The sequence below is a fragment of the Mus musculus genome, chromosome 13 (assembly GCF_000001635.26).
Source record: "Mus musculus strain C57BL/6J chromosome 13, GRCm38.p6 C57BL/6J".
In the NCBI taxonomy this organism is placed as follows: domain Eukaryota; kingdom Metazoa; phylum Chordata; class Mammalia; order Rodentia; family Muridae; genus Mus; species Mus musculus.
Window position 1 is genome coordinate 53431354 of NC_000079.6, and position 24688 is coordinate 53456041.

Genomic DNA, 24688 nt, shown 5'->3' on the forward strand with positions numbered 1-24688 from the left:
ATCATTTTTTAGCTTTTTGGAAAGCAGAGGTGTGTCGGTGGCTTTGTGACAGTCCTCTGCTTGGATAGTGTCTCCATTGTCACGTAGTCCTTATGCCCATGGGAAACTTAAATCAGCCTCACACACATCCCCTCTCCACTCTGACTGTGTGTGCCCAGCTCTCTTAGCTGTTACTCGGGAGGCCATGCAGCATCTGTCTCTCTGAGCCTGATTTTTTTTCACCGGGTATACATCCCTTAAGGTGCTTCAGATGACCACAAGTGGCAGCATTCCAGAACTGATGCTTTAAGACTGAGGTTTATGAATAAGATTCTGGTCACAATAATGTACTTAACTATTCTTTGTCTTAATGAATGGCAGTTCTAGCTTGTCCATCTGAAAACCTTATTGTTTCACCTCAGTATGGGGGGCTGACTTCATCGATTCTTTGTCAGGGACCAGATTTTTCTTGTATCACGCGATGTGAATGAGGAGGAAGAGAAATCCTGTCCCATACAGAGGAATATATTTCAGCTTGAAAACAGCACACGGAACATTATGAACTAACCAGTACCCCGGAGCTCTTGACTCTAGCTGCATATGTATCAAAAGATGGCCTAGTCGGCCATCACTGGAAAGAGAGGCCCATTGGACACGCAAACTTTATATGCCCCAGTACAGGGGAACCCCAGGGCCAAAAAACAGGAATGGGTGGGTAGGGAAGTGGGGGGGAGGGTATGGGGGACTTTTGGGATAGCATTCTAAATGTAATTGAGGAAAATACACAATAATAAAAAATATTTAAAAAAAGAAAAATCAAAGATAAATAAATAAATCTTTTGTTAAATTTATTAAAAATAAATCTTTTGAAATAGTTACAGTTAAAAAAAAAAGAAATATAATCCCATGTAAAGTACTACCTACTAAAGTGCAAGTCAAGTGCATTAAACACAAAGAAGGGACAGAAGGGCCATGTGTGTCTGGTCTGTTCCGTCAGTTTGCTTTGAATAAAGTTGCCTTGAAATTTGTGGGAAAGAAAAGAAAACAGCACACGGGTCATTACCATCGTCCAGGAAAGCATCTGGGCTTGCTCTTTTCCCCTTCCTGCCCTAGAGATTCCATGGACACGGGGCCATCCACAGGAACACAAACAACCCATCAGCTGCCAAACTGCTGAAGAAAAGTGACTCCCCTCCTCCAGCAGGCGTAAGTTGCCAGTGGCTAAGAGTGGAACTGCCTGAGTCCCCACCTCCATCGATGCTGCAAAGTGCGTGCCTCGACTTTGTGCAGGTACTCATGGCTGTTCTGGGTCTGTGAGTGAGATAGCCACCTCACTGATGGTCACAGATGGTGACATTTTCATAATTCCTCCTCATCTCACGTTCTTTTCTTCTGGAATGTTCCCTGAGCCTTGCGAGGGATAGTTAACATAGACGTCCCATTTGGGAATGAATCCTCACAGTTTCTTGGTGGTGGTGGTAGTGGGGTGTTGAGACAGGGTTTCTTTATTATGTAACTTTGACTGTCCTAGAACTCACTATGTAGACCAGGCTGGCCTTGAACTCACAGAGATCCACCTGTCTCTGCCTCCCAAGTGCTGGGATTAAAGGCGTGCACCACCAAGCCAGAACCTCAATCATTTCTTATTCTCAGCACTTTAGTCAGCTACGAGTCTCAGCATTAACTGCTTCCCACCGAAAAAAAAAAAAAAAAAAGAAGCTTGTCAGACCAAGGTTGAAAAAAAGCATCAATTTGGGGGGTCCTCATAGAAACACGCAGAAGGCAGCTCAACAATGGCGCACATCCCATGGCATGCATCAAACGGCGTCTGTCCGTTTTGTTGCGTCCTTTGTTGCCATCCTCGTTCCTCTCACGTCTAGGCAGTCGAGTTGGTAAGACATTATAGGTGGAGCTTCTGACAGTCCTGGAGATATGATTTCACCGCTAACTCTGTGATCCTCTGGGCATACGGTCTTTCTGCTTGCTCATCTGCAATGGTCCCTGAGCCTGGGTTGTAGGAGCTGTCTGTTGCTATGACCTGATTCTTGACCAGTGCTCAGCCCATGTCCCCTTGACAGTGAGCAAAGGGGCGGCATGCCTTTAGATGATTCGATTGCTTGTGTCATGGAGATCTTTCTGGAATTAGCACTCCAACATCACTGAGAGCTGAAGAGAGGAGATGCCAAAGGCAGGATATACCCTGAGTGGCTTTACTGCCCAGTCCAGTTGGCGTTCTCATTTTGTACTCTAAAACCACAAAGTGGGGAAAACACACATGGCGGTCCTCGGGTTGTTACGGGCAATGACCCGTGGTGTGAGCTCTTTCTCTAGGCCGTTCTGTTCCAGGCAGCATGCGAAGTTGAGCTTGGCAAATAGGCAGGACAAGCAGTGCGTTAAGTGAGTCTCTAAATAAGTGAACAAATTAGAATGTAATAATTGATCTTTCTGCCTTATTCTGGTTCCCTTGCTTTCAGGCTCTCTGAAAATAGAGTCTTCTCCACAGTGATCTGTTGGCAGTGCTCAGTAGGCCTGCACCAGATAGATACACTGGGGAGTTAGTGCAGTCTTGTCCCACACAATGACCCTTCAGTTAAGAGCAGTCTGTATATAGGGCTGTGGTCCCATAAGATGCAACTGAAAGCTCAATGCCACCTGGTGTTTTCTGTGCCCGTGTGTCTGGGCACATGAACACTCACTGTTGTGCCTCTATTGCCTGCCACGGTCACCAGTCACATGTTTCAAGGTATGAGTTCCAGGAGTGACGTGTTGCGGTATGTAGCCTGGACGTGCAGTAGGGTATGCCAGCTAGATTTGTGGAAATACACTAAAGTTTGAACAGTTGTGCGCTCCCCTAAGGATGCCCCTCTCAGGATGTTTTCCAGGGTCATTGAATGAGCAGCATTGTGTGTAAATGATGGAAGGTGCACAATACCCATGTGTCCATCAAAAGCACATTGGAGACAGCCCATCAGAAATACAAGTTCAAGACTGTGTCTCTGAGCTCTCAAATGCTGACCCATTGGCCCACAGAAAGATCCATTGGCTGATTATGAATGTAATACAGTAGCTTGATTTCTGTCCCCCATACCTTTCATAAGAAGCATGTCACCACTACTGGGGAACCCCTAAAGTACATCTGTGTCAGGGAAATACAGGAGACCAACAGCTAGGACAGACAGCCTTAAGGCAAGCAGGTGGTGTTAGGCAGACTTGTTCTGTCTTAGAGACCCTGTGAATCGGTCTGGTTTGAGTGAGTCCCCATTCAGGGTTTAGCAAGCATACCTGAGAGCAGTGAGTTCCTGGAATTCTCTAGCACCCTGGTTTGTAATATTTTATGTGATAACCAACACTTCTAACCCAGGGCCAGCTTTAAGAGGACAGAGCCATGGATTGCGAGTGGGAGAGATTGTGTCTGTAAGGGCAGAGGAGACACCAATGAACTGAGTGCCACCTGCTTCCGTGTGGTAGGTTTAACTTTTCTCTTTCACATCCTGGAGTCTCTCTTCCCACGGAGCCCTTCATGCCTCCTGGCAGCAGAGACTTAGCAAGAGCAATGTCTCAGCGACAGCAAGCTAACCTTATGCTTTCTTGAACACAGTTGCCCTGGGTTGGGGAAATCTGTTTCTGTTCAGGGCTGGTCCTGATCACTGACAAAACCATCAGCAGAGGAAATGTTCGCGCAGTTGCTTAGAGGATGCCTCTGGTTCCCACGTAGGCTGCTGAGCATTTTCCTGTGAGGATTGCCCCAAAGGGCACAGTGAGATCACAGAGATGATGCCCTTAACCACTTCATCCTTGGCAGCAGGCAGTGGAGGGCCAGCTGAGAAGCAGAGGGCCTGGGTGCACTTGGGATCTCCGGTCACTTGCTTTTCTTCTTCATCTCAAACAGAAGTAACAGCAATATGGCGATGTAAGGACTAAATCAACGTGTGTACACAACACCTGAGCACAGTTACGTTCTCGGCGCTGCTTAATTAGTTGTTACTATTTGTCCACATTGATCTTCAATATAAACCAGAATTTTGACCTTGCTCCCTGAACTGACATGGGTGGGCAGTAAGGTCAGCAATGTTGTAGGAAATGTGCTTATATCAGGTATCCTTATTACCCAACGAACATCCTCGCTAATCACACAGCGTTGTGACAGGTAGAGCCAGGGCCAGCCCAGGCTCTGCTCCATGCCAGAACACAGTCTATGGGATCATGAGGGCACACTGCTGGCAGCGATCTCTTCAGGGAAGAGAGGGGAGGATGACGAGCTCAGAGAGACAGCAGGACAGCATGAGCAGTTAGCATGAGAGCTTGCACAGGCAGCTGTCTGAAACACAGCATGCATTTCTTCACAATGCCACTTCATTCTGTCTTCTATTTTGTTACGATGAGTCTCTGGCTTTGGGATGCAATTCTGTTGTTTCCTTAAATTGTTCTTGTTGTCAAAGTACTCCGGGCCCTAAGAGAAGAAGGAAGGCTCACATGTAATCTAAGTCTTTTACTGAGAATCTGACCATTGTTCTAATATTTACGGATTAAGTATAATGGCCCAGTGTTTGGATTTGCATTAGAGACATCTAAATTCTCCCATGTCCTTCATAGGGCCTTAAGGAAGGTGCACAGCAGTCATGTTAAAGCACACTTGAGGACAGTCTAGGTAATTCTGCCTTCAGTTCAGTTTCAGTGAGAAACTTAAGATACATGAAGTGTAAGAAAATCTGTGTGGGGCCACAAAATGAGTTATTGTCCTAAGAGTCTGCTGCTCCAAGAGGCAGCAGGTTCCCAGTTAAAAGATGACCGAAACCATGGTTAAAAATAATGTTTTAACTGACAGATCATAATTATATAATTTATGAGGACTCAATGATACTTGCCATATTATACAATGAGAAATGAGAAAAACAACTGAATAATCCTGTTATATAATTAGTGTGATTAATTAGTCATTTAATTTATGTGTATATGCACACACACACATACACACACCCTTGGCCTTCCAATATTTTAACATAACTAACTAATGGGAGTTACAAAATTTGAGTAATTCATGTGAACAAATATATAAATGGAGGTATTTTAAATATTTAATACTGGCCAGCTTTGGGGACTAGCATAAGCATTTGGGCAGAAGTTGAGCACTTCATAGGAGTCTGTAAAGTGAGTCATTTTAGAACTGACCTTAGAATAGGAAATGTCAACAAAACCCAACCATACTGGGGCAGTGTTTTTAAATCCACAAATTTACTCCCAAAGCTCTTTTGGATTTATCTGTAGTCGTGGTGGGTCTCTGCTAAGGAACTGTAAGTAATTGAGATCTTTTAAATTTGGGCATTAGGGCAGGGCCAGTACAAACAGAGGTCCAGAGTCCCTTGTCACAGCCAAGCACTGGCTTGATAGAGGGCCAGTGACTTGCCTCTTCCTGCTACCTACTCTGGTTTGGTGATTCTCCGATGGAATCACACTGAAAACTCCATTTCAGGGAGAGACGTGGAGGCTGCACGGTTTTGTAAGATGTGCAGGAGCTGCACGCTGTGGATGCTGCACGCTGTGGATGCTGCACGCTGTGGACCCCCTGGCCAGAAGCTCCTTGTTCTTACACTGGGAGCCATGCAACTGTGCGAAGCTGGTTCCTGGTGGAAAGAGGAGCTACCAGGCCTGTTCACTGTCCAGAACTCGGCAAAGCAGAGACATGGCTCTCTCCTAAGGCACCAGTGCAAGGAGCTTTCACTTCATGGATCCCAAAGTGGCCTATGTATGGTGGTAGGATTTTCTCGGCATCCTTGTCCATGAAGGACATGTGTACCTCCTGACATTAATGCTGCTTGGGAGCCTTCCCTGCTAGCCAGGAGGCCCCCAATCTATCTCACCTCCTACCGCCTCCTTGCCTGGTAAGTTAGGACCAAGTAGCTCCTCTCTCGCAGTCTGTGTCATGGCTGAAACATAACCCAGATATGAGGTTGGAGACAGCTGTACAAAGACCTCATGTTCCAGGTGGCATGATGACAGAAGGCAGGGACATAAGGACAATATGGGTTCTTTACAGAGATGTCAAGCAGGTCTCCTAAGCAGGAACATGGGAACATTCTACAGGGGAAGTCTCCCTTCCCAGGAGGTTGGGTAGAATCCCATGGCTTTGCATCGTTTAAACCGCAAAGCAGATATGTTCCTAAATATATTACTGGGGAGGCAGACCTCCCCACCCACCCCCTAAAAAAAAACCAGCTTAAGTTTTACATCTTTCTCAGTAAAGTACCTCCAATGATAGTTTTCTTCTGCTCTTTCCTCATTTGCATACTTTTATGTACTCACATTTGAACTTAGTAAAGGCCTCGAACACTCCAGGCCTTTACTCTACCACTGAGCCCCACTCCCAGCAGGTTAGTCAGCTGCTCCTCCTAAGTGCTGTGATTACAGGCTTGCACCACCCTCCTGGCTTTTGGGGGGCAGCGGGGGGCTGAGGGTAGAACCCAGGGTTTTATGCATGCTGCACCAGACAGACTGCCACCTGAGCTGTATCCCCAGTCTCAAGAGGAAACCTTCTTGAAAGACAGATTTTTATGAATTTATTCCAGGTGTTTCAGTAAGTTCAAACACAGATGTTTCACAGGTGACCTTTTTATTTTAAAAGTGTCTGTGCCAGATCCCAAATCTGGGATCTAGCAGACAACTTTATAACTTAGAAGTATCCTGAGTATGACGTAAGCCCCTCTCACTAACGATGCGCTCTGAGAGTGAAATAATCTCGGGCTGTGGATACGCATGTAAATTCTGAATGTATGACGTGAGTGAGTCTGCCCAGTGCTAGCATTGACACACCTATCTATGTTCCGGGCAAGGATGCAATAATGTCCTGTTTGTAGGATGAATATCTCACCAGAGCAAACAACATGTCAGAAATAACTCTGATCGCCTGGAGAGATGGTTCTGGGGGCTTACTGTTGTTATGGATGACCCAGTTCAGTTCCAAGTACCCACATCAGGCTGTTTATAACTGCCTATAACTGTAGCTGCAGGGAGTCTGATGGTCTCTTCTGGCCTCTCATGGCAACTGTACTCATGTAGACATATCTTTACACAGACATATACATGCATACACACAATTTTAAAATAAATCTTTTTTAAAAAAAAATATACAGTTAATCTTCACATGCTCTGTCCTTCCTTCGAGTTGACTTGATTCCTGGGACTGCTCTGCCTACAACGGGGACAACAGTGCTGGTCTGCTCAGCATGTTCCAGTTGAGTCAGCTATGCTAACTCTCTGGCAGCACACAGACAGACAGTACTGCAGACCACACGCAGCCCCTTCCGGAGAAGCCTCTCTCGAGGAGCTAATGGCACAGGGCCATCTCTGGATGTGCTAACAGCACAAGGTGTTTTCCTAGGCCGACTACTGTGGTGTCTTTCTGGCCTCTGCCTCAGGGGCAGGCAGCTCAGCAGTTCTTGACAATTTTCTAGCTGCCAGGCTCCTGGATTTGCCAGTCTGTATCAAAGAGATGGTGAGCCTGCCACTGCCCCCTGGTTGATCCGTGATGAAGTTCCTTCAGGGACTTTTCATTATCGGTTTTTTTTTTTTTTTAAATATGGGTGTGCTGTTCCCATGGGTCCCAGAGCACATCCTTGGGTAACATCCTTAGGAAGTCTATCCACTTCCTATGGAACAGGGTCTCTCACTAGCCTGGGGTTCACCAGTTAGGTTAGACTGGCTAGCCCACGAGCCTTAGGAATCCTCCTGTTTCTGCCTCTCCAATGGAGGGATCACAAGTTTACAAACGTACCCCACCATGCCTGGCGTTTTGTTTATTTTTATTTGTTTTTCTTTTTCTTTCATTTTTCTTTTACTCTTTCTTTCTCTTTTTCCCTTCCTTCCTTCCTTCCTTCCTTCCTTCCTTCCTTTCTTTCATTCTTTCTTTTTTTTGAGGCTGAGTCTCACTGTGTAGCCCTGGCTGTCCTGGAATTCACTGTATAGACCAGGCTGGCCTTGAACTCAGAGAGCTGCCTGCCTCTGCCTCCCGAGTGCTGGGATTAAAGGCATGCGCCACCACTGACCGGCTGTGCCTGGCATTTGTCTGTGGGTGGAGTCAAACTTAGGTCCTTGTGTTTGTAAGGCAAGTACTCTACAAATGAGCCACACACCCCCAGCACCATTCTGAGGATTTGTTGTTGTTTGTAGCTCAGAGGATCAGTTATATAACATCTCGCTGGACAAGAAGAAGCTACTGATAGGTTTCTTCTCCTTATAGGTTTGGTCATCCCTCGGTACTGATTACTAATGCACAGTCATAAAGAAGGCTCCAGTCATAAGAGCATTGTTGGAGACCATTGATATTTGCAGATATCCCATCCTATTTTGGTTTTAGACCTCTAAGGTGCCTATCTGAGTGACCTCAGTGTAACTAACAATCTGACTAAATGTATTACTCAGTGCCAGGGCTACTGTATGGGGAGCCGAACAAGACGCCACACAACAGCTACATGGCATGAAGAAGCCAAGGCCAGTGATGGGAAGTGACCACTGTTCCAGGACTTTGATTAGCTGAGGCCAGAGGATCCCCACCCTGCCAATGAAGAAAACCCTAAGAACTTAATATTCTTGGATACTGTCTTAGTTAGGTGTCACGAGTCACGTCCCTACTCCTCAGCTGCAGGTGTTCTTGGGGGTCTAGAATATTTGGAAAGTAGAAAGTTACTGGGGGTGGGACTCCAGCCATGTAGCTTTTGTGCTTCCTCATCCACGCTGGGGTGGGGATGTTCAGTGACTGGGCTGCTTTTGAGTCACCTGTGCTCCCATGAGTCACCCCTCACCTCTGCATCTATAGAACCTCAATGTTATGGTTTGTAAATGCTCTGCTCAGGGAGTGGCACTATTAGGAGGTATGGCCTTGTTGGAGGGGGTGTGTCACTGGGTGTGGGCTTTAAGACACTCATCGTAGCTGCCTGGAAGCCAGTATTCTGCTAGCAGCCATCAGATGAAGATGTAGAACTCTCAGCTCCTCCTGCACCATGCCTGCCTGGATGCTGCTATCTCCCCGCCTTGATGATAATGGACTGAACCTCTGAACCTGTAAGCCAGCCTGAGTTAAATGTTGTCCTTGTAAGAGTTGCCTTGGTCATGGTGTCTGTTCACAGCAGTAAAACCCTAAGACACACAATAAACTCAGAGTCACCAAGAAAGACTTGGGTAGGATAATTTCTTTACTCTGTTAGTACCTTGTTTAGGGTGAGTAGATATTTCTTCATTTCTTCCCAGGAAAAGTTATGTACCCCAGGTTATCCCCAACACATAATCCTCCTGTCTCAACCTTCTAATACTAGGATTACAGATGGGTGTCACTGCCATGGGTGTCACTTTTTGGGAAAATGATGGCTTTTTCTCAGTAGAAGAGCCCAGGGAACTGAATGTGACTCCATGGTTGAGACGGGTCTGTGGGAATCAGCTGGGAATCCAGAGCCACGCAGACAGAGTCTATGCTTACACACTCGCTATGAATAAAGGGCTCTGACTGCAAATGCTCACACTCATTGCCACCAGAACCAATACGCAATTACATCAGGAAAGACATAGTGAAGAAAAACTGCTTCCTCCCAAGACACTTTAAACCGGTCATTTCACCCCATCTTAGGGATGCAGTTTCTCACAGGAGAAGACCCAGGAGAAAGTTTCCAGGCAGATCAATACGATTCTGTGAAAACACAAGAGGTGGTCCAGGAACATCTGAGTGGCAACCACACATTCCGGCACACGCCCATCACTAAAGCACGAGGAACTTTTCCAAGGCCTGAAGATGCTGTGGGAATTATGACCATCATTGTAATCAGCCACATCTGTATTGTCCATATTTACCGTGAGAACTTTCCCTCCTAAGATACCATACGGAAGTGTTTGAGAGTCATACTCTAGTTAAATTCCATACTTGACTAGAACAATCATTCATAAAACAGTGGGAATTTGAGATGGTGACACCACAGTAGCCATCAGACCAAAATAGTTACTGTGGTGCTTAATCTACAGAAGTTTTATTTTATCAACAAAACATATAATTACCCAATGACACCTGAACACCACAAACATGTTTATACATCTGTGGTAGTTTGAATATGCTTGGCCCAAGGGACATATCACTGTTAGGAGGTGTGGCTTCACTGGGGGAAGGGCGCCACTTTGGAGGCGGGGCTTTGAGGTCTCATCTCTGGTCTGGCTAGTGTGATCCAGACTGTCTGCAGACTGCCTTCTGATTGAGATATAGAACTCTCGACTTCTCCAGCACTATGTCTGCCTGCACGCTGCCACATTTCCTACCAGGATAATAATGATGATAATGGACTGAACCTCAGAGACTGTATGTAAGCCAGCCCCAATTAAATGTTGTCCTTTATAAGAGTTGCCTTGGACATGGGATCCCTTCACAGCAACTGAAAACCTAATGTAGAGAGCATGTAAACAAGAAACAGTGAGGAGCCAGCTCATGCCAGCTGTGTGTAGCAGATAAGAATGAAGTACTATGAAATGATGGAGTGCTAGAGTGTGATTGGCTAGAGGGTGGCTGCCCCTTGTCACTAATACAGGCAGAGGCTCACAGCAGGCATGCAGAGACCTGGATGCTGTGGCACTGAAGACTGTCATGCTGTCTTGCTCTCCAACCGAAGGATTACTGCCACCTTAGCTGCATCAAGATAGAGAGAGGACCCAGAGGAAGGAGTTGACACTCAAGACACATCAAGTGAGCCTTGCCTTTGACCCTCTGTGCCACTTGCTTCTGAGTCAGGTATCCATGCCTGTGTTGAGGACTGATGCCTGTCATTGTAGTGAATAAGGCTTGAGATCAAATGGTATCTGGACTCTGTCTCTCCGTCAGCAATGAAATTCAGCAATGGCCAGAATTTCAGATAAGGGCCCTGTGATCGCCACCACTGCTGCTGGAGAATGGTGATGCCCTCAGCTCTATCAGGCTGACTATTGCTATAGCGCTTGGCTTATTTCATTTCCATTCGGTCAGTCACCAAGGCAACCTCTGATGCATGACTGCGTAGGCCATGGAGCAGCTACACCACACTGGGGAGACCTTGTCTCAGACAACAAAACCCGAACTCAAACTCTACAGCAACACCAGAAAAAGGCAAAGTGAAAAACTCAGACAGCAGTTTAGTAATCATAAATTAAACGGCAGGTCTCTTCTGCTCGCGGGACCCAGTAGAGGGCGTGCGGAGACCGTTCGACTTGTGTATGGTTCTTCGTCCGTAAATGGATCCCTTTCTGCCTCCACTGTCCTGTTTTGTGTGGAACAGGGTCCTTCAGCTTCAGCTTCAATGGAAACCCCCCCCCCCAGACCTCAAGGTCAGAGTTGCTGTGGTTCTCAAGAATATGCGCGGCTTCAGGGAGTAGCCTGCCTTCGTGAGGTTTGATTGCACCCACGAGCCTTGCCTCATGCTGAGTCACGTCAGGATGCTTTAAAGCCCAAGCTGCTACAGAAGTGAAGTCAGCCCACGGTGAGGTAGAAAGCCAGGGTACACAGCCTAGGGATTGGAAGGGCTGGGTTTCCATTTCCTGTTCTTTGGAAGTGCCTGAGGACAGAAGGCTCCACAGGTGAAGACTCAAGCCTGAAGCCGTACCTTCCATTCCCGGACCCGTGCAAAGGTGGAAGGAAAGGACCATTGCCGCAAAGTTGTCTTCTGGCCTCTACCATACCCCATAAACACAACATGCACACACCCAATAAAAAAAAAAAAAACTTTAAATATTCAAAAGCACATCAGGGCCTCGGAGATGAAAGGACAAAGAGAAGTTAAAACAAAACATTTAACTACAGGAGTTTTGTAAAATCATTAATTTTTTTCATTTGATTTTAAAAGTCAGGTAGTCATAAAATAAAGTAAGTCTATAAAATCTCTTTAATATTAAATGATTGAGGGCTGGTGAGATGGCTCAATGGGTAAGAGCACCCGACTGCTCTTCCGAAGGTCCAGAGTTCAAATCCCAGCAACCACATGGTGGCTCACAACCATCCGTAACAAGATCTGACTTCCTCTTCTGGTGTGTCTGAAGACAGCTACAGTGTACTTACATATAATAATAAATAAATCTTTAAAAAAATATTAAATGATTAAAAAAATCACAGGACCAAAAAATAAAATAAAATAAAAAAACAGAAAAAGGTGCTATCTGCCAAGCTAGCAATTCTTCTATAAATAATACAAATTAAACAACTTTATAAAATAAATAAATAATATATAGAAGAATGGGTTTTGTTACTTTATTGGTGTTTCCCACTAGTTTGTATTTTGCATAATCTTTATATGAGATGAAAACAAAAGTGCTCTAACATTTTCATTAAGTATTCAATTCAACATTAAGTACTCAATGTGAGAAAAGCCTCATAATTTTTATTCTGTATCGCTGTAGCAAGCAGACCTCCCACTAGGTGGCTTAGTGGGAATAACTTTTGGAGATGGGGGGCGGGGCTTGAGTGAGTCACTGGGGAACAGAACACACAGAGGGCCATGCTGAGCTGTGATGTGTGTTACCCTAAGCAGAAGGCTTGCCAGGGATGTCTCAGCCAAACAGAAGGGGTCCAGACGTTGCATCCTGCTTCTATTACATCACCTCAGGTTGGCTGTCCCCCAAGAGAACCAGTTCTGAGAGATAGTCAGCTCCTTTCAGCCAGGGCAACTTCTGAGGAGGCCTGTCACAGTCCTGGAAAGGGGCTAGCAGGGATTCTAGTTAGACTGCCCACTCACCCTAGTTGCCTTATGCAAATGATCAGTACAAGCACTGAGGGCTCCCTTAGCCTCTGCGTTTCCTCCTCCTTGAGAAAGGCTAAGAGGCTGTGACTGGAGTGCTCAGCAGAGGGGTGGGAGAGTGGGGGGAGAAGCACTCAGGTGCCTGTCTCCTGGCCCCATGTGGCCTGGACAGATTCAGCTTTGATTTCTATTTCCTATCTATCCCTGTCCTTGCTTTTAGTTGTTTTAAGAGCTCTGCTTTCTCAACAGACATCAAACGAAAGCCCTGCTATAGACATAGTGGTTTGGTTTGTAATAAGAAGTGGCCAAGACAGAAAGACTTGTCAAGTTTAACACTTAATACCAAGAAGAGGCAAGCATCTTTAAAACAACAACAGTAATAATTAAATCCCAAGCTGGCCAGAGACTTCCTGCGTAACTTACACTGGTTTTGAACTCTCAGGAATTCCCCTGCTTCAGTGTCCTAAGTGCAGGAATTGGAGATGTGAGCCACCATGCCTGGCCTCAAGTGTCTCATTTAAGCGGATACTTTTCACAGTTTTTCCCTGTTACTCATCACTGTGAAAGCTGCTTGCTTTGGTTGTTACTGTTGAAAAAAAAAGTTTGAAAGAGATTGGACCGAGGTGCCCAATCCGAAAGCATTTGCAGAGCTAGGTATAAACACAGTTAGCATTGCTTAAATAATAATTATCAAAAATGATATTAAATTACGCCCAGGTGCACATGTCCGTGTGTCAGAATAGACAGTGAATGCATTGCGATGCACACAGGTGTCTATCTGATGTAGGAATAATAGATATTTAGACAAACACACAGCATCACTTTTCATTTTTAACTCAGTGAGTCCTAGTAGGGGACATAGTTTTCTGATTCCAGCATCTCATGGCCATGCAGAGAACCCCGGCCCTGTCCGGGATGATTCAGTTGCTTCTGTTGTCTCCATGTCCTACTGGGACTCCGAAATGTACCCCGTCCTCCACTAACCTACAGCCTCACTGCCCATGAGGGCTGCCATTGAAACCCCATCACCGGCATCGCTGACCATCTCTCAGAGACTACACTCATTACACCAAGAGTGCATCCCAGAGGATGCTGGTAACGCAGGATCCTCTGTTTTCCCCCAATGGATCTGCATGCAGACAATTGCAGGGAGTACCCAGTGTGGAAAGGCTTATCTGTTGTATGTCAGGACATCGGGGCAGGCCCCAGGGTGGGGGTGGGGGTGGGGGGCACTCCACGAAGTGGAGTAATGAGTTATTTCCTCCAGAAGCTAAAAGGAAGGATTTCTTATGCGGCTTTACTGAAGTGGAGTGCACAGACACCCTACTGGCAGGATTTTGCATCTTGATTTCTACAGGCTTGGTTCTAGCGGTGACTTTTCTGCCCCACCCCCATATCAGCAGCTTGCTTTGGTTTGGTTTGATTGCAACATGGTTTCACTATGTGAGCCTGGCTGGCCTGGAACTTAGTATGCAGACCAGGGTGGCTTCAGATGCATAGAGATCCTCCTGCCTCTGCTTCTGAGTGCTGGGATTGAAGGAGAGCATCTGACACCAACAACTTTAAAAACTTTTTAAAAAATTTATCCTAGTGGTGTGTATGCGTGTTTGACTGCATGAGTTTATTCTCAGCACATGCATGCAGGAGCCTGTGAGAGTGGCAAGAGGATGCGGGATACTACAGGGCTGCGCACAGATCAGTTCACTGAAGAAATGACATCACCATAGTGATATCACAGTGATGTCACAGTGATGATGTTACAGTGATGCCACAGTAATGTCACAAAGATGCCATAGTGATGCCACAGTGATGCCACAGAGATGCCACAGTGATGTCACAGCAATGCCACAGTAATGTCACAGTGATGCCACAGCGATGTCACAGTGATGCCACAGTGATGATGTCACAGCAATGTCACAATGATACCACAGCCATGCCACAGTAATGTCACAGTGATAACACAGTGATGTCATACAGTTTTATAAACACAGGATCTCTATTCAAACTATCTTGTTAAAAATACTAACTTAAGGCATTGTGACAATGAAATGGGTTAGCCAAATAAGCAATTTTTTTTAGCTTGATGTAACCATGTGTATAGGCAACTTTTTAAAGTGTATTAACCATGTGTATAATCCTGATGGTTACATCAGGATTCTCTACAAGAACAGAACTGATAGAATGAGTATATATGTGTGTGTGTGTGTGTGTGTGTGTGTGTGTGTGTGTGTGTGTGTGTGTATATATATATATATATATATATATATATATATATATATATACATATATATATATATATGATTTATTAGAATGGCTTTCAGGATATGCTCCAGCAAGTCTAACAGTGATTGTCTAAGGAAAGTCCAAGAATCTAGTAGATGTTCAGTTCACAAGGCTGGATGTTGCAGCTGGTCTTCAGTATACACTGGAATCCTGAAGGAGTAGGCTTCAAAGCCAGTGAGGGAATGGACTTGCCAGTGAAAGCCAGAGAAAGTAAGTGGAAAGAGAGCAGGTTTCCTCCTTTCCATTTCCTTGCAAGGCATCTTAGATAATGTAAGCGCCTGTACAGTATCAGCAGCGAATGCTCCCCACATGTTATTGGAACCAACATCCAAAGATAATTCCATGCAGCTCTTCAAAGGAAAACTAGCAGATATAATGGGACTCAAACCTGTTGTTGACAGCTGTTTACCACTGGACTGATTTTATGTGACTCTCTTGAGGGTAAACCAAAGAGAGCAAGAGACTGTCAATCAAAGTGATTCCTGTAAACACAGAGCCTCATGTAAGTAGGAAGTGGCCATACCTACGAATCACAAGTAAGTATCCACAATGTCTGATTCAAGAACATCTAATTTACATGGGCTGCTCAGTCTCATAGCGTAACATCCTTGAACGAACCAGACAGTCCTTTATCCTTATTCATCTCTGATGGAAAAAATCCATCCCTATAGTCATTGCCGTTATTCTTAACTATTTGGATAGCAAAAATGGTGGTGGTGGTGGTGGTGGTGGTGGTGGTGGTGTGTGTGTGTGTGTGTGTGTGTGTGTGTGTGAGAGAGAGAGAGAGAGAGAGAGAGAGAGAGAGAGTGATTGTTAGTTTAAGACCTGCCTGGGGTAGATAAGGAGTTGTCCTTAGAAAAACAAAGGAAAAAAAAAGGAAAGAAAGAAAAATAACTATCAAATGGACACAAAGTCTTTAGCTGAATATCTATGCTGCTCAGGATGGAGGCTCACTCTCTGACGGTTCTAATCTTGTTCGGAATTGTCAGTGTGGTAACAAGTCACCTGGGAACCAGGATAAATTCTGATTATAGACACATCCTGTATACATGGATTTCTTTACATTTTGTTTTCTTGAATAATCGTTTACAAGGCATTTGAGTCTTTTTAAAAACAAACTTTGAAAAAAATATGTAAAAAGGAGATTTTGATCGTGAGATTCAATTCCTGGGGAAATACACTGTACCTCTAGGTTGTTCTTCATGAGCAAAAGGTCTCAGTGAAGAATATGTCTGTGAATATCTGTGAGCAGTAGATAATAGAGACTATTTAAGGAGGTGAATGCCACACACTTCATGTGTACAGCTGTCACCAGGAAGACCAGGGACCAGGCAAGATCGAGCCCAGGACAGGATTCAGAGCCAGGGGTTTTAAGGTGATTAAAACCTCAGTCTGTGCTCGAGAACTTGAGCTTCCCAGGAAAGTAGTGACTAAGAACGGGAGGAGCCTTGAGAGATCTGCCTCAGTGTGGCCCCCTGGTGATCACCTGTGTCTCCTGCAGCTCTGTATGAAAGCTCCTCCTAATATGCCTACCAGCACACCTAGCAGCCTTCATTACTCCACTTCGCGGAGTGCCCCCCACCCCCACCCCCACCCTGGGGCCTGCCCCGATGTCCTGACATACAACAGATAAGCCTTTCCACACTGGGTACTCCCTGCAATTGTCTGCATGCAGATCCATTGGGGGAAAACAGAGGATCCTGCGTTACCAGCATCCTCTGGGATGCACTCTTGGTGTAATGAGTGTAGTCTCTGAGAGATGGTCAGCGATGCCGGTGATGGGGTTTCAATGGCAGCCCTCATGGGCAGTGAGGCTGTAGGTTAGTGGAGGACGGGGTACATTTCGGAGTCCCAGTAGGACATGGAGACAACAGAAGCAACTGAATCATCCCGGACAGGGCCAGGGTTCTCTGCATGGCCAGCTCATCTGACGCCACCTCCATTTTCCCTCCTGCCTGCTTTCACTCTCCAGGCAACCTATGGCTTCTGGGATGTGCATAATTCTATGTGTAGGGTAACTCCAATTAAACACACACACACACATACACACACACACACACACACACACAGAGAGAGAGAGAGAGAGAGAGAGAGAGAGAGAGAGACAGACAGAGACAGAGACAGAGACAGAGAGAGACAGAGACAGAGACAGAGCTTGTAGAATAGTAGGTTTCCCTATGGCCTTTTCAAAAATCCTTAGTGTTGTCCCTTGTCTTCCAACCCCATCCTCTGTCTCCGTTCCTATCTCTCTTTCCTGTAAGCCTTCCCCTTCACGCCTTGTCTCCCGTGTTTTATGACCCCCGTCTTAAGATCTTTATTCTTCCTTCTCACCAACAGTCCCTTTCTAGCTTCCTGGATGGTAAAGGTACCTTGAATTAAACACACAAATCTAAAGATTTGATGCCAAGATTTACATATAAATGAGAACATGAAACATTTGGCTTTCTGGTTTGTAAGGATAATCTCATGTGCACTGGGTAAGAGCATCACCTGTCAATAAAGAGCTGGACAGTCTATAGCAAGGCAGGAGAGAATATAAGGTGGGACTTCCAGAAAAAGATAGGAATTCTGGGAAGGAGTCAGGCCCCAGTGATTCACCACTCAGACTCTGAGGAAGTCTGATGTATGAACCTCAGGAGAGGTAACAAGCCAGATGGCAGACATAGATTAGAATAAACGGGTTAATATAAGTTAAGATCTAGTGGGAAGCAAGCATAAGCTAAGACCAAAAGCATTGTAAATAAATATAAGCCTTCATTTCATTATCAGGGAACTGGTGTGGACATAGAAAAGCCCGAAGGGTTACGCTCCATATGTTTTTCCAGCTCTGTCCATTCACCTGTCAATTCCATTTTTCTTCACAGCTGCATAGTATTCCATTATGTATATGTACCACACTTTCCATTATAGATTCTTTAGCAGATGTATCTGTGGGCTCCTTCTCATCCTGGCTATTATGAATAGAACACTATGCACATGGATGACAGATGAGACCTTTAGGGACATGCTTGGGACTGGTATAGCTAAGTCATGTTTCTAGTGGCCACCCCACTTTGCGTTCCCACCAACAGCGCACGCTGATCCCGAATTCGCCACATCCCTCCCAACAAACTTGCAAAGCAGCTTCAATTTGCAGCTCCCTGATGGCTAAGGACAGTGAACCTGCAAAACTTCACTACTTGCATTTTTTCTTCTGAGTCTCTACTCAGTTGCATTGCCCACTTTTGATTGGATTGCTCCTATCCCTTCATGTTTAGTTTTGGGTTCCTTATACACCATACATCTGTCAGATGTGAACATGGCCAAGATTTTTTCCTCCTATTTTATAGGTGATTTCTTCAATTAATTGACAGTTTCCTTTGTGTACAAAAGCTTTTTAAGTTATGAAGTCCCACCTGTTCACTGTAAGTTTTTATTTCCGGGATGAGAAGAGCGTGATTCAGAAAGTCCTTACCTAAGCCTAAATCCCTCTCTTCCAGAAGTTTCAGTTCTGATATTGCGATCTGGGATCTCTGAAATAAGCATTTTTATTTCCTGGTTTAGGGTAAGAAGAAACTAATGGAATTTTTAGGAGCAAACTCTTTATGAAAATCCATCTGCAATCAACCTTCTCCAAAAGCTCATTATAATTCAGATTGGGAGCATAAGGCCCCAGACTTAGGATCCCTAGGGATAGACAGAAACACACAAAGTCACACTTGTGTTCCTCTACTGGGGAGCTGCTGACTCTCGCTGACCAGACAGACCTAAGATGACAAAGACACAGTGAGGTGCGCAAAGCCATGGTGGCAGGGGACAGCATGATCAGGCTGGAGGGCCACGCCTTGGTCCATCCCCATCTGCCTTCTCCTTCTTGTCTCCCATTTTGATTCCTTTGTTACCAAGAACTCCTCTGATAAAGAAGTTTTACACACACACACACACACACACACACACACACACACACACACACACACACACGCACGCACGCACACAATCACATGCAGACACATGTGTACAAGTATGTATTCGTATCTCTAATTACATGACCTTTTCAGGCACATCATTGTTCATAAATTTTAAACACACAAAGAATCCATGGTCTTTATTTTAGACTCCAGAAAGAGCAAATGAAATGATCTTTTTGAATATAACTTGAGGATCTACTTTAGAATTTTCACCAAGTTCAACATTAAAATTATTTCTGTTCATGGTTTATCTTTTTTTGAAACAGGTTCTTGCTTTATTGTCCAGCATGACTGGAGCTCAAAAATCTTTCCACATCAGCCTCAAATTGCTAAATAACAGATGTGTTCCACCACACCCTGACTATTTGATAATTTAAAAGAATATACTAAAAAATAATAAAAGTTGGTGTTTGCTTGATGTGTGCCATCTGCTTTGTATGTGTTTATAATGAAGGTTGGTGCTGACTGAATGTTTGGTGTGTGCCGTATCCTCTGTGTATATTCCACAAATGTTCACAACGGCCCTGCCGTTGCTAGGTAAGGAAGTGGAGACAGTTAGCCAGTGCCACTCAGCATGTTATGACATCACGAGGTGTCACCACCACTGCCATCAGCTACCAATGTAATACACTAGGGAAGAGGGAGCTGGAGCCCCTGGAACTGGAGTGATCAAGATTCAGTGATCAAGAAACTTGTTCAGAAGGAAATCATGAAAAGATTAAGAAAATAAAATCCTCAAAACCAGAATACAACCAACAGGAGACGCTGGAGATGCTGGAGATGCTGGAGATGCTGGAGATGCTGGAGATGCTGGAGATGGTTTCTGAGAGAATAAGAGATGTGGGAATGAATCCGACCTGAATTGTGTGAATGGAAGTCTTCCTTGGATTTGAACTCTTCTTAATCATTCCACTTCACTCTCTATCTTCTCTTCAGCACCTTCAAACTCAATTTCATGTTTTTAAAGAGTGAGGGCAAGAACTGCCAGAGGCCAGTGAGAAGAGCCCCCAGAAAGCTGGTGTTTACTCAGGACAACTTTAGACACAAAAGAAGTCACATTTATCGTAAGGATCCAGAACAGACCCTGACACCCAGTGAGTGGCCTGAGACTCCTGCAGTGGTCATTGTCTTGTTCAGAAAGGAGACAAAATACCACAGCAGTGCCCAGGGTCTGGGTGTCAAGGGGGTTGGCTCTGTTCCAGAATTTGGAGAACACCATGTCACTGATGCGGTGGAGAACTTTGAAAACTGAATATTAAACCTATAGCTTTGTCTATGGAGAACCTTTGACTTTGTTCTGATTTCTGAATTCTTCTATTGCAGAAATAAGTTTAGGCACTGACTGCTAAGAATGATGACCGGACTTCCGTCCCCAGAACTCACACAACGGAAGGGGAGGCACTGATCTTTTTAGCATATTAAAGATGACCATGGGGCTGGAGAGTCAGCAGTTAAGAGCACTGACTGCTCTTCCAGAGGTCCTGAGTTCAACTCCCAGCAAACACATGGTGGCTCATAACCATCTGTAATGGGATCCGATGCCCTCTCCTGGTGTGTCTGAACACAGCTATAGTATACTCAGATATATTAAATAAATAAATAAATAAATCTAGAAGAAGGAGGAGGAGGAGGAGGAGGAGGAGGAGGAGAAGGAGAAGAAGAAGAAGAAGAAGAAGAAGAAGAAGAAGAAGAAGAAGAAGAAGAAGAAGAAGAAGAAGAAGAAGAGGAAGAAGAAGAAGAAGAAGAAGAAGAAGAAGAAGAAGAAGAAGAAGAAGAAGAAGAAGAAGAAGAAGAAGAAGAAGAAAGAAGGTGGCCATGAGAGAAATTGCAGAGCCCTAGGATGGGGGAGGACCAGCAGCCCCATGAATGACCCTAAGAAACAAGCCTTGCTCAGTGGAGCCTGTGTAGGGACAGTGGCCAATGTTGCAGCTGGCTGTGACCCTCTCTCTTTAGTCTCAAAGACCTGAGGTGGACTTGGAGGTTGTCTGGTAGAAGTTGTGATGCTCTTCTCAGGAAACACAGCACATGTACTCTGTGACTCTCACCTTCGCCCTCTCTGGTAACACAGGTAGACTGGGTATGAGCATCAGCCAATATCCCCACCTTTCACCCACAAGTGACTTTTAATAGCATTAACACACGTTATGTTCTTCCCCCCTAAACTATGGCTATTTTAATTTTAAAAGATTGCCCCAATATTCATAATGATCCTCTGCTGTGCTTGCAGACAGGAGCCTCGCATAACTGTTTTCTGAGAGGCTTCATCCAGCAGTGGATGAAACGGATGCAGAGAGACCCACAGCCAAACATCAGGCGGACGGAGCTCGGGCATCAGAGCGGTGGGTAGAAGTGAGCAAGCCAGAGGGGTCAAGGAAACCGGGAAGACCTGCGGAGTCAACCGACTTGGGCCTGTGGGGGTGCACAGAGACTGAGACACTAACCTAGGCTCCCTACACATTTGTAGCAGATGTGCAGCTTGATCTTCATGTGGGTCCCCTAACATTTGGAGCAGGGACTGTCTCTGACTCTGTTTGCCTGCCATTGGATCCCCTTCCCCTAGCTGGACAGTCTGGTCAAGCCTCAGTGGGAGAGGATGCACGTAGGCTTACTACAACTGGATGTCCTAGGGTGGGGAAGGGGGCTTCCCCTTCTCTGAGGTAAGTGGGGAGGAGGGGCTTATGAGGATGGGACTGGGAGGAGAGGAGGGTGGGGCTACGATCAGGATGTAAAGTGAATAAGTTAATTAATTAATGAAAAAAAATGCTGTGTCCTGAGTGACCACAGCATTGCTACTCCCTAGGCAAACACTGCACTGTGCATGACTTTCCGTGGGCACTGGGGTCACTTCCTCCCCAAGCCACTCAAATGGTTTTCTCACCCTCAAAGCGGTGGGCAGATGTAACACTTTTCCTGTATCCGCCCTTCATTAGTTAAAGTTGGGGCTTTCGTCCTTCCTCACTGCTTCTCCCTCTTCTCCCTCTCTCTTGCCCTATGGCATCCTAATGTGAGACTCACTTCTCCTGCGAGCCGAGTCCCGTCCCCCCAGGAAACTCCCAAGGCCCAGTCTTCTGGGGTGAGCGGCTGGCTCCTTTGCTCTTTTGGAAGCTTAGGGTTGAGGGTTGTTGGTTTTTTTTTTTTTTTTTTTTGTGAGCTCTGTCAGGGAGGTGTGGCATCGGGGTGGAGAGTCTGGGCTGATGCACCATCTCAGATCATCTCCATCACAGTACCAGCCTAGAAACCATGCACAGTGGCAAGGAGCCTCCAGGCTAAGGCCCTGTGCACGGTGCCTCCTTCACTGGTCGGTTTCCTCATTCTGGGGAATGTGTTTCCTGCATGGATGGGCTTCATTTTCAGATGAAAAGAGGACAAACCATTGTATATCTTCTTCCCAGTTTCCTAGTGACTTGTAGTTCTTTTTTTTTTTTTTCCACCCAAATCTGTCCGACATATTGCTGGAAAGTTGGATGCTTCCTCCTCCTCCTCCTCCTCCTCCTCCTCCTCCTCCTCCTCCTCCTCCTCTTCTTCTTCTTCTTTTCTTCTTCTTCTTCTTCTTCTTCTTCTTCTTCTTCTTCTTCTTCTTCTTCTTCTTCTTCTTCTTCTTCTTCTTCTTCTTTTTCTTCTTCTTTTTTTTTGTCCCTAAAAGTGTGAGACATTTATAGGCAGCTGAGAGAAAAGGAATTTTGACCTAATTTTGCTGGTAAGGAAATTTCCAAACCATGAGTGACAGTTCCTAGGGTGGCATGGGTTTACTTGGCAGGATCTGCTGTCACATCTCAGTGGCTTTGATCTTCATTATTTGGTGTCTTCCAGTGGATGCTCCAACACTGCACAGGAAGCTAAAAAAGAAAGGTCAGTCCCTGGCACTTACAAGCATGGTGTTTTCTAGTTGTTCTCAAGCAGAAGAGATGGAGGACCAGAAAGAATAGAACAGTGCCCGTTTCATGGGGACCGAACACACTGAGAGAACCTTACCACAGTTAAGTCTCTCTGCCCACAAGGGACCTATGGGATCCACCATCACACCGGGAGATCAAGGCACAGCAAAGACACATATCTGGGACTCACAACTCAGATCCTTCTATTCCTTGTAACTGCTCCATTAAAGGCACAGAAAAGAAAACGGTGCCATTTTACTGATGGATTCAGTGCAACAGATGGACCATCCACCTGACCAAACTGCAGAATCGAAGTATCCATGCACGGAGATATCATCTTCACAGAAAATTAAAAATCCCACATTTAAATCTCCATATAGTCACAGACTCTATTATATGACTGCAAGCAGTTCCTTCCTGTCTGAGCCTCAGTTTCTCTATTACAATGGAGAGAGTTAAACTAAACAGATTTTCCCCAAAGGATGCCACATGCTTTTCGGTCCTCCCATTCAGAGCTGACATTCTATGATCCTTCCCCCACCCCCACCCCCACCCCCAAACAGTTGGAGTCTTATTTTTAACTACACATAGATGTCTCTTACAAATTATCCAGGGTCATGGATTAGCTGAAAATACAAAAGCTTAATTTCCTCTGCTTGGCTACTGTTATAAATGATGATCAAAAGAGTCAAAGAACAAACAGAGCTGGCTGCAGAGAGAACGCTGGGATGGGGGCGGGGGTGGTGGTGGCAATCTTACCCAGGACCCCTTGCGGTCGGAACTCTGGGGTCTGTAATTCACTGCTGCTTTGGGCAGGCTGAAATGAATCATAACATTTTGAGCCCTCAATGGAAGAGAGAAGAAAAGGGAACAAGAGGCCAGCGAGAGTGAGCGCCCAGTGTTTCCCCAGTTAAATACATGTTTTCATCGAAGCGTTGATGGGTTCAGAGGAATGAATGGCCACGATTTAGTTATCTTTTGGATGGATGATTTTAAATGCTTGTTGGAAGGGTCTTTGATGAGACAGCCTCTTCAAGCCACACCACAGCACAGACTGGAAGTCTTCGGGACCGGGGGGCTCTCGCTGTCTTTCAGAGCCGGGAAGGCTTTGCGCTCTGAGATTCCTGACGCTGGCGTTTCTGTTTCTATGATCCCCACTGGCACACGGCTCACTTCCACCCTTTCAGACTCTCATCAGACAGCATGTCATAAGATGGGGACGGAGGGGGAGAGAGGGAGAGACTGTAGAATCTTAACTCATGCCGTGCTTATTTGGGGCTGGCTATGGTTTGAATGTCTGTGTCTTCTCCTCTGGAGAGATTCCTGTTGAAACTTAATCCCCATTACAACAGGATTAGAAGGTGGAGCCTTTTGACAGTGATTAGGCCTCAGGGCTCTGCTGTCACGGATGAGATTAGCACCTTCTCCACCAAGGATGGGATTAGCACCTTAATAAAGGGGCCTGAAAGAAGGAGTGCAGCCCTTTCGCCTTCCCCTCCCTTCTGCCATCCGAGGACACGCACTCCAGCTATGGATATGACAACAAGGAGACTCTTGGAGGCAGAGAGCAGCCCCTCTCCCAAAACACACTAGTGCCTCGAACCTACATCCCCAGAAATGTAAGGAACAAATTTCTATTTTTAAAAACATATCATTATAGTTTGTTCTGTCCGTGCAACATGTACCCAGTTCTGTGGTAGACTGAGGAAGGGTGACAGATCTGTTCACCTATACTAGAGAAACTGCTAGAACTTCTACTTTCCCCAGCTAGCTTTTGCAAAATGAGGTGGCTGGTGGTGTTGCCCAGTTGTGGTCCTGTACCCTGACATTTTTTCAGCTTGTCTCCCATCTAGGCACCAGGGAAACTAACAAATTT

At 45.5% G+C, this 24688-nt stretch overlaps 1 long non-coding RNA gene across 1 annotated transcript in view; it reads left to right on the plus strand.

Annotated features, from left to right (window-relative positions):
• Nucleotides 1-24277, plus strand: part of Gm2762 (predicted gene 2762) — a 61942-nt gene extending 37665 nt beyond the window's left edge. The window contains exons 5-8 of the long non-coding RNA NR_037991.1: nucleotides 1093-1269; nucleotides 3341-3443; nucleotides 21165-21276; nucleotides 22748-24277. This is a non-coding gene — a long non-coding RNA (predicted gene 2762). The remainder of the gene's footprint in view (nucleotides 1-1092; nucleotides 1270-3340; nucleotides 3444-21164; nucleotides 21277-22747) is intronic.
• Nucleotides 24278-24688: the final 411 nt, after the last annotated feature.